The 8,633-nt window shown below is 41.5% G+C and overlaps 1 pseudogene; it reads right to left on the bottom strand.

The window, feature by feature from the left end:
* Positions 1–434: 434 nt before the first annotated feature.
* On the bottom strand, positions 435–7,177 carry LOC121581349 (annotated as a pseudogene).
* Positions 7,178–8,633: the final 1,456 nt, after the last annotated feature.

Genomic DNA, 8,633 nt, shown 5'->3' on the forward strand with positions numbered 1-8,633 from the left:
GAATTTCTACACAAGACCCTTAATTCATCTGAAAATTATTTCTTTATTGAAATCACCATTTACTTAAAAGTGTAAAGGTTCATGAAATTCATGTCAAAAAGAGCCATTGATATGTTTATGTATCATTTTACTTTTTAATGTAATTTTCACTCAAAAATGTTATTGCCAACAGAAAATCAAGGCAAGGCAGGTCTTGGCAAATAGAACTATGCAAAAGAGGAATTTACTTTTCCACACAAGATGACAAATCTCCTCTAGTCAATCTGTTCTCATAAGAGAGGGCTTTCTCTTCTTGTGATCAGCCAACCTCCCTACCAACCATGGTTGCCAACAACGACTGTCAAGGCCCCTTCCCCCCATCCTTCCCTTCTCTTCCCTTGCTAAACTGTCACCCCCACCCCATCCCCCTCTCCCAGTTGCTCCCAGTCCTGTTGCATAGCTACCAGCTCTGCTCATGAAACACACTGGAGATGGAAGACAATGATTATAGCTGTGTGTGTGCATGTGAGCGTGTGCCCATGTGAGAAAAATATAAGATGATGTAAAAGAAAATGCATACAAAAATCTGATTTACCTGCTGTGGAAGTGCAGTGAAGTTTGTTTTTTACTGTCATTAGTGGAGGTGACAGTAGTGTATAGATAATGTAACACAATATTTACATGATGAAAACATAGAACCATTTGAATAGATATCGATGTAGATCGGGCATACTAATTAAGGCCATCTCCATTTCTTTAATATTAGAATTTGACTAGAAAATAAGGCCTCCATACAGTAGCAGTGCTTTAGCAAATAGGGTTTATTAGGAGTGCTATGTTCCCCTCCCCCTGTTCTCCTCCACCTCCCCTCATCCTGCACTCCTCCTTTCCTCTCCTCTGCCTCTTTGAGAAGAGCTGAAAGGTTGGCATTAGAACAACAAAGGCAGGACAGAATGTCAACAGGCTTCAGAGAGAAACAGGCAGAGAGAGACAGAGAGAGCAAGAGAGAGAGAGAGAGGAAACACAGGAATGAGAAAAGGACAGTGCGAAATCAACCTCTCGCCCCCTAGTCACTTTTTATATCTTCCACTAGAGTTCCACTACAGCTCCCAATGCAGTATGAGTATGTGTAGGAGAGTGTGGTATTTACATGTTGAGTGCATACGGCATAAATGTGGATGTGCGGAGCGGGAATACAAATGTTAGGTGGGTACATATGTGAAATGTCAAGTGGAATGTGAGTTTTTACCCTCGGAATCTGTGTCAAGGCTCTGTGCTATCACATTTGTATCATGATTCTCTTTCAGCTGAAGCAAGGGAGGAAAAAACACCAGACAGATGGGTGGATGGAGGAAGGAGATAGAGAACTGGTCCTAGTGCTGTGTGGAAGACTAGTGATTTTGTTGTGATGCTAAGCAATGAGAATAACAACAAGTCCCAGTCTGCCTCTCAGCACAGGGCACTTCCCTACAGTCTGCTGCATATTACAGTGATGCTACCTGTGTGTGTGTGTGTGTGTGTGTGTGTGTGTGTTGTTTCGTAGCGTAATGGCAGTGTAAACATGCATGACTATAAATGCAAATAAAACCATCATGATGTGTAAACTGAAATAACATAGACATTTCATTCAACACTGGAACATTGATAAAATACAAAACATGTACAAATGGTCACATTCATACAATCAGAAAATACATTAGAAATGTGGAACTTCATCGCAAACATGCTTTGATCAGTTTCCCAGGTAAGATGTTAAAAGGGAGAAGCAGCTATTTTTCCTGGTAATCTCATGTGATTTGCATGTAAAACTGATACAGTTGAACTAGGTCAGAAGACCAACAGTATATGACTCTATGACTACACCTCGTAGATAAAAACACTTCTATAATTGCTTTATCTGACATCAACAGCCTTTATCAAAATTTGCAGAAAGCCTAGGCCAACCGACACATTACAGCTTTTAACCTACAGACAATGTACAGGCAGCATTTATATGACTATGGAGACAAAGGGCATTGGTAATGGATTTGTGTAAAAGAAGCCATTTTGAAAATGCTCCGTTGCCAAGCTGGAATACTTCAAATCAATTTAGCATTCCCTTTAGTGTTCCATTTGACCCAATGAGTCATGAGAATACATAGCCTACCCAGACTCGTGTCTGTTCTATTAATTCTATTTATATGACTGCACACACTCAGTGTTGCTGTCGAGCGTGTCATTACACATACACACATAACACTTAGGTCTTCACGTTACAACCCTACTTCAACCTTCCGCTTAGCAACATAGTACTGCTATTTATTGTGCACCTTATTCTCTAGACACAGAATATTGCATGTTAATTAAAGGACCGGGTTATAAGAACTGGTGGCTAGAACAGAAAGCCTTTGATGATAGCACCTGGAGGGGGCTTAAGGAGGGCCTGTCTGAAATCAATGCACATAAAAAAATAAAAATAAAACATTGAAGCAGCCCTCAATTGCACACTAGTGACCACACATAATGAGATATAGCCAATATGGTCACTACACCCTAATATTTTAGCCCTGAGGACATATGCTTCCCATCTAACCACCCACCTCCTCCCTCCAGATAAGTCTGATTGGTCACAATGGATGCTGCACATTGGTAGTGGATAAGGAGCATTCACCACCCCCACCACCATTACAATGGAAAGGATTTTGAACACATGATAAAGCACCATATAGATACAACATCCAACCATAGGTGGAGTTGGGCTTCCTGTGTGGGCACAGTGGTAAGTGGTTCATTCCATAGAACTATGGGGATAACTTAAGTAGGTGAAGCACGTGACCTGGGAGTTCTAGCTAGCTGTCTAAAAGCCGCTGTCTCTGGATCATATGTTCTGTGAACTTCCGCGAGCATGGGTTTGAATCTGACCCACTGCTCTAGCATCCTCTCTCCTCTCTATATTTCTATCCTAAAAAAGTGCCCCTTAACCCTTACCCTGCCCCACTGTGTAGTAGGGGCTTCCTTCGCTAGGGGTTTGTGGCTCCTTCAGTATGTGTAGGAGTTCGAGATGACAATGTCTCTGAAGAAGGGGAACCAGTCTCTGCACAGGCAGGTGAGGTAAATGTAGACAGGGTAGAATTACTTCTTCTGGTGGGTGATGAGGTGGAGGGCAGCATCGCTGGCTGGGTAGGCCGTCATATTGGTGTGGCCTCTGTAGGTGGTATAGTACATGGGAAATTAAAGATATGCTGCAGGGAAAGACATTAAAGGTACGGTAATACATGCTACATGCAGGATGTGTTTAAATGTTTTGATGAGGTTTAATCTCAATACAACTTCCTGGTTTAATAAAGGTTAAATAATAGAATAAGGACACCTTGATAAGACCTACATGATACCTACTGTAATGTTTCCTACTTCATTATACTTTATCTAAGGCCTACTATAAATGTAGCAGCTATTGTACCTTCATAAATATCCAACTACCATTACACAAGCAGTCAATACAACTCATTCATGTAAAGACATGGTGACGCTTGAAAATGTTTATTTTACATGGCCAGTCATTCAACATCACCAGCACAACCACGCACACTACCCACTCATAATGCCATTTATTCGGTAGGAAAAGACAAAAGCTCTAGAACACATATTACAAATCTATTGTTGAAAAAAAGAACAGTAAATGGATTGTGTGACTGACCTGATTTTCTCCAAGGTGGTGATGGTCAGAGAAACGTTGCTGCGCTGCATGGCTAGCTCATGCTGCATGGTGCCAAAGAAACGGTTCACTGCAAACTTGTTGGCCGCATAGGGCTCCATGGAGTAGTCATCTTACCTGTGGGGGAGAGAGGGAGAGACAGGGTGGAGAGAAAGGTGGTGAGTTCACACAGTATCAACAGTGCTTGTCTGAGGACTTCAGACAGAAGGACAGATCTTGGTTTTATTCCCCTCTAAAAATACAGTAGAAGGAGTACTAGTGAAGTTTGCATCAGTATAAAACTGCATCTGTATAAGACTGTATTTCTATAAGACTGTGTGTTGTGTACTCACCCAACAGAGAGGCTACTACGATCATAGACCCTGCACTCTGCTCCAGCATTGGCAAAGCTGCAGAAGCCATGTTCACGAAGCTGAGGAAATTCACCTTTGGAAAACAACAACACATTAAAAACTACTATAGCATAGCCTTGTCTCACTTGGCTAGATGCAAGGCTAAGTATAGCCTAATATGAAGAAAAAAAACAAAGTGTACCTGCATCAGTTCCCTGACGTGCTCAACGTCTCCATTCCAAATGGCGAATGGGGTGGGTCCAATGTGATTCAAAACCAGGATGTCAAGATATCCTGCAGAACAAAAAGACAGTCGGAAAATGTCAACTAATGTGCCTTATTAATCTTTAACATAATACAGACAATGACTTAAGTTAATCTAAGTGATGAGTCCTTACCCAGCCATCCTCACCACTCTCTCTGGGTCTGAGGCCTGGCACGTCTCCTGTCACACACAGAGCCTTCTTGGAACCCAGGCTTGTGCAGTTCTCTGCCACCTACAGGACAGAGGGAGCAATGACACACTGGTAAAGAGGCTGTCACCATCTGGTCATAATAGAAAGGACATATGTACATAGTCGATTGAGCCGACACACTGAGTGTATAAACATTAGGAACACCTTCCTAATATTGAGTTGCACACCCTTATGCCTTCAGAACAGCCTCAATTCGTCGGGGCATGGACTCTACAAGGTGTCGAAAGCGTTCCACAGGGATGCTGGTCCATGTTGACTCCAATGCTTCCCACAGTTGTGTCAAGTTGGCTGGATGTCCGTTGGGTGGTGGACCATTCTTGATACACACTGTTGAGCGTGAAAAACCCAGCAGCGTTGCAGTTCTTGATACACTCAAACCGGTGCGCCTGGCAACTACTACCATACCCTGTTCAAAGGCACTTAAATATTTTGTCTTGCCCATTCACCCTCTGAATGGCACACATACACAATCCATGTCTCAATTGTCTCAAGGCTTAAAAATCCTTATTTTACCTGTCTCCTCCCCTTCATCTACACTGATTGAAGTGGATTCAACAAGTGGCATCAATAAGGGATCATAGCTTTCACCTGGATTCACCTGCTCAGTCTGTCATAGAAAGAGCAGGTATTCTTAACGTTTTGTACACTCAGTGTATGCAGCTTTACCGTGAATGCAGTCTCCGTTAGCGCGGGAATATTGCCTTTAAATTTACAGTGAGGGAAAAAAGTATTTGATCCCCTGCTGATTGTGTACGTTTGCCCACTGACAAAGAAATGATCAGTCTATAATTTTAATGGTAGGTATATTTGAACAGTGAGAGACAGAATAACAACTAAAAAATCCAGAAAAACGCATGTCAAAAATATTATCAATTGATTTGCATTTTAATGAGGGAAGTAAGTATAAGACCCCCTCTCAATCAGAAAGATTTCTGGCTCCCAGGTGTCTTTTATACAGGTAACGAGTTGAGATTAGTGGTGGCCAACTACAAGAAATGTCTGACCTCTGTGATTGCCAACAAGCGTTTTGCCACCAAGTACTAAGTCATGTTTTGCAGAGGGGTCAAATACTTATTTCCCTCATTAAAATGCTAATCAATATATAACATTTTTGACATGCGTTTTTCTGGATTTTTTTGTCGTTATTCTGTCTCTCACTGTTCAAATAAACCTACCATTAAAATTATAGACTGATCATGTCTTTGTCAGTGGGCAAACGTACAAAATCAGCAGGGGATCAAATACTTTTTCCCCCTCACTGTATACTGTTGAAAATAACTAAAATAGCAACCTGGTCAAGCAGACTGAAGCTCACTTTTGGTTTCAAATTAAACAGAATGTGAGCTATCGCGAGACCAGGCTGGTTCCACCAGGCAACTAAAATAGTTCCCCAAGTTGGGAAAGGTAGAGGAAATAGCATTGCTTTCATTGTGTACTTTGGGGGTGAGAGGTTACATTAAGACAAGAGGGGGAAACTTGTGTACATCTGAATGGCATGGATAGGTGTATAGGTCCAATCCTATACAATCCTTCCACATTGACATATACAGTAGAAGCTAGGTGCTAGGGATCATGATGGGATTGAGTACAATTATATTGCACCGAGTTGTGGTTTGCTGTACAGAAGAAGAATACAATTATCAATGAGGGGAAAATACACATGATAAGGCACTGGTAGGTCCTTAACCTGGGGATAAGGAGAGTAAAGGGAGATAAGGGTATACAGGCTTTTCTAAACCATTATGCTAATCATTAAGGCATTGATAAGATTAATCTGTTGTGTGCATGCTGGCCTGGAGCAAAGGCCTGCACACACAGTAGCTCTTGTGTATTTTGTAGATAGACTGGCTGGACTTCCGATTGGTGAACAGCGTGGAGCAAACTGAGACATAACTTTGAAAACAACATGTAAATATGTTGTTTTAAACTTACTAAAGTTACTTTCATTACTCTAAAATCAGTAGGCTATCTTAACCATATGCGAGAAGTCTGCTGCGGTACGGTTATGGCGGAAAATAACCTGGATGGAGACTCGCTTCCACAAAAACGACACTGACGGTATAATGAAAGAATTGAAGTTGCTCAATGCGAAAATGGACACAATGCAAATGACTCTTGAAAAGCAAATAAACAGCAAGGTCGACAGCGTTCGTGACAACATGGAGAAGCTGGTCATAGAAAATCAAAATCTCATGAAAACCGATTTGGAGCAGAAAGCCAAATAAATCCATGAAGATATTGACCTGGATATGGTGCTCCTGTGTTCAAGAATGGACAGTATAGAGGACAAAAAATGTAACAACCCAAAAATAACCCAACTAAACAGTTTGACCCATACGTATCTACAATAGTAACAGGCCTACCTTATGAGGACAATGAAGATACGGCAGAAAAGGTTAGGGAGCTGCTCACCGAGGGTCTGCGGTGCAAGCAGGTGCCAGAGCTGGTGGCCACCAGAAGGATGAGAGCAAGAGGCTGGGGACCAGGAGTCGTGAAGGTTGCATTCTGAACCTCTCGGGGGGGTAAAAGATAAAGTGGATGTCCTCCGGCTAAAGCATAATCGGCCCACAAAGATCGAACCATCGAACTCAACTTCAAAACAGATATTTCTACATTTCGGGGAATGGGAGGACGATGAAGCGTCTCCTGATCCCGAGGGCGACCACAAAGGCCGGGGAGCGGGACTCGCAGATCATGTCCAGGAAGGCTGAGAACCATCTGCCCAGTCCGTAAATGCTTAACAATTGTATTTAATTCACTGGAACGTTAATGGATGGACGACCTCAAACGGTACACTTAGAACATTACTACTACAGGCCCTAAACCCTGACTATTTATCTGAATGAAAATCATTTGTCTGGCGACTCCACTATTGACTTGGATGGTTATTCTTGGTTTGGACACAACCGAAACGTTCATATAAGAGCAAGAACATTGTGAACATTGTGGACAAGTCAATAGATGGAATAATTGGTGTAAGATTTGAACACTGTGTGTCCCAATATTATTTTGTCTTGTTATTTACCACCGGAGGGTTCTACAAGGGGAACCCTCCACTTGTTGGCGCAGGTGTATTCTCTGGACACTGAAAGTATTCACACCCCTTTACTTTTTCCATATTTTCTTGTGTACCAGCCTGCACTTAAAATGGATTAAATTGGGATTTTGTGTCACGGGCCTACACACAATCCCCTCTTCATATTTTCAAGCATGGTGGTGGCTGCACCATGTTATGGGTATGCTTGTCATCGGCAAGGACGACAGAGTTTTTTAGGATAAAAAGAAACAGAATAGAGCTAAGCACAGGCAAAATCTTAGAGGAAAACCTGGTTCAGTCTGCTTTCCAACAGACACTGGGAGACAAATTCACCTTTCAGCAGGACAATAACCTAAAACAAGGCCAAATATACACTGGAGTTGCTTACCAAGATGACATTGAATGTTCATGGGTGGCTGAGTTACAGTTTTGACTTAAACCGGCATGGAAATCTATGGCAAGACTTGAAAATGGCTGTCTAGCAATGACCAACAACCAACTTGACTGATCTTGAATAATTTTTTAAAGAATAATGGGCAAATATTGTACAATCCAGGTGTGCGAAGCTCTTAGAGACTTACCCAGAATGACTCAACTGTAATCGCTCCCAAAGGTGATTCTAACATGTATTGACTCAGGGGTGTGAATACCTATGTAAATTAGATATTTTGAATTTTATTTTCAATACATTTGCTAAAAAAAATTAAACATGTTTTCACTTTGTCATTATGGGGTAGATGGGTGATATTTTTATTTTTATTTAATCAATTTTGAATTCAGGCTGTACCACAATAAAATGTGGAATGAATACTTTCTGAAGGCCAACAACCAACTTGAATGTATATATTCGGTGACCTGAAGAGTTGTTTCTCTGATCTGAAAGATTGTATAATTGACATTGATGGTATTGCACCTAAAGTTGCTTTAGACACAGGTTTAAATAGGCATGGGTTCTTAAAAGGATTTCAAGTGCTGCATTCTGAATGGTAGATTATCACTACAAAATGATAATTTCACATCAATGTCAACAAAGGGAAAAGCAGTCGTCGACTATATTGTAACACCCCATGACTATCTGAATACGTGTGGAGTTGAATGTGATTACCTCAACCGAG

Source organism: Coregonus clupeaformis, chromosome 14 (assembly GCF_020615455.1).
Source record: "Coregonus clupeaformis isolate EN_2021a chromosome 14, ASM2061545v1, whole genome shotgun sequence".
Lineage (NCBI taxonomy): Eukaryota > Metazoa > Chordata > Actinopteri > Salmoniformes > Salmonidae > Coregonus > Coregonus clupeaformis.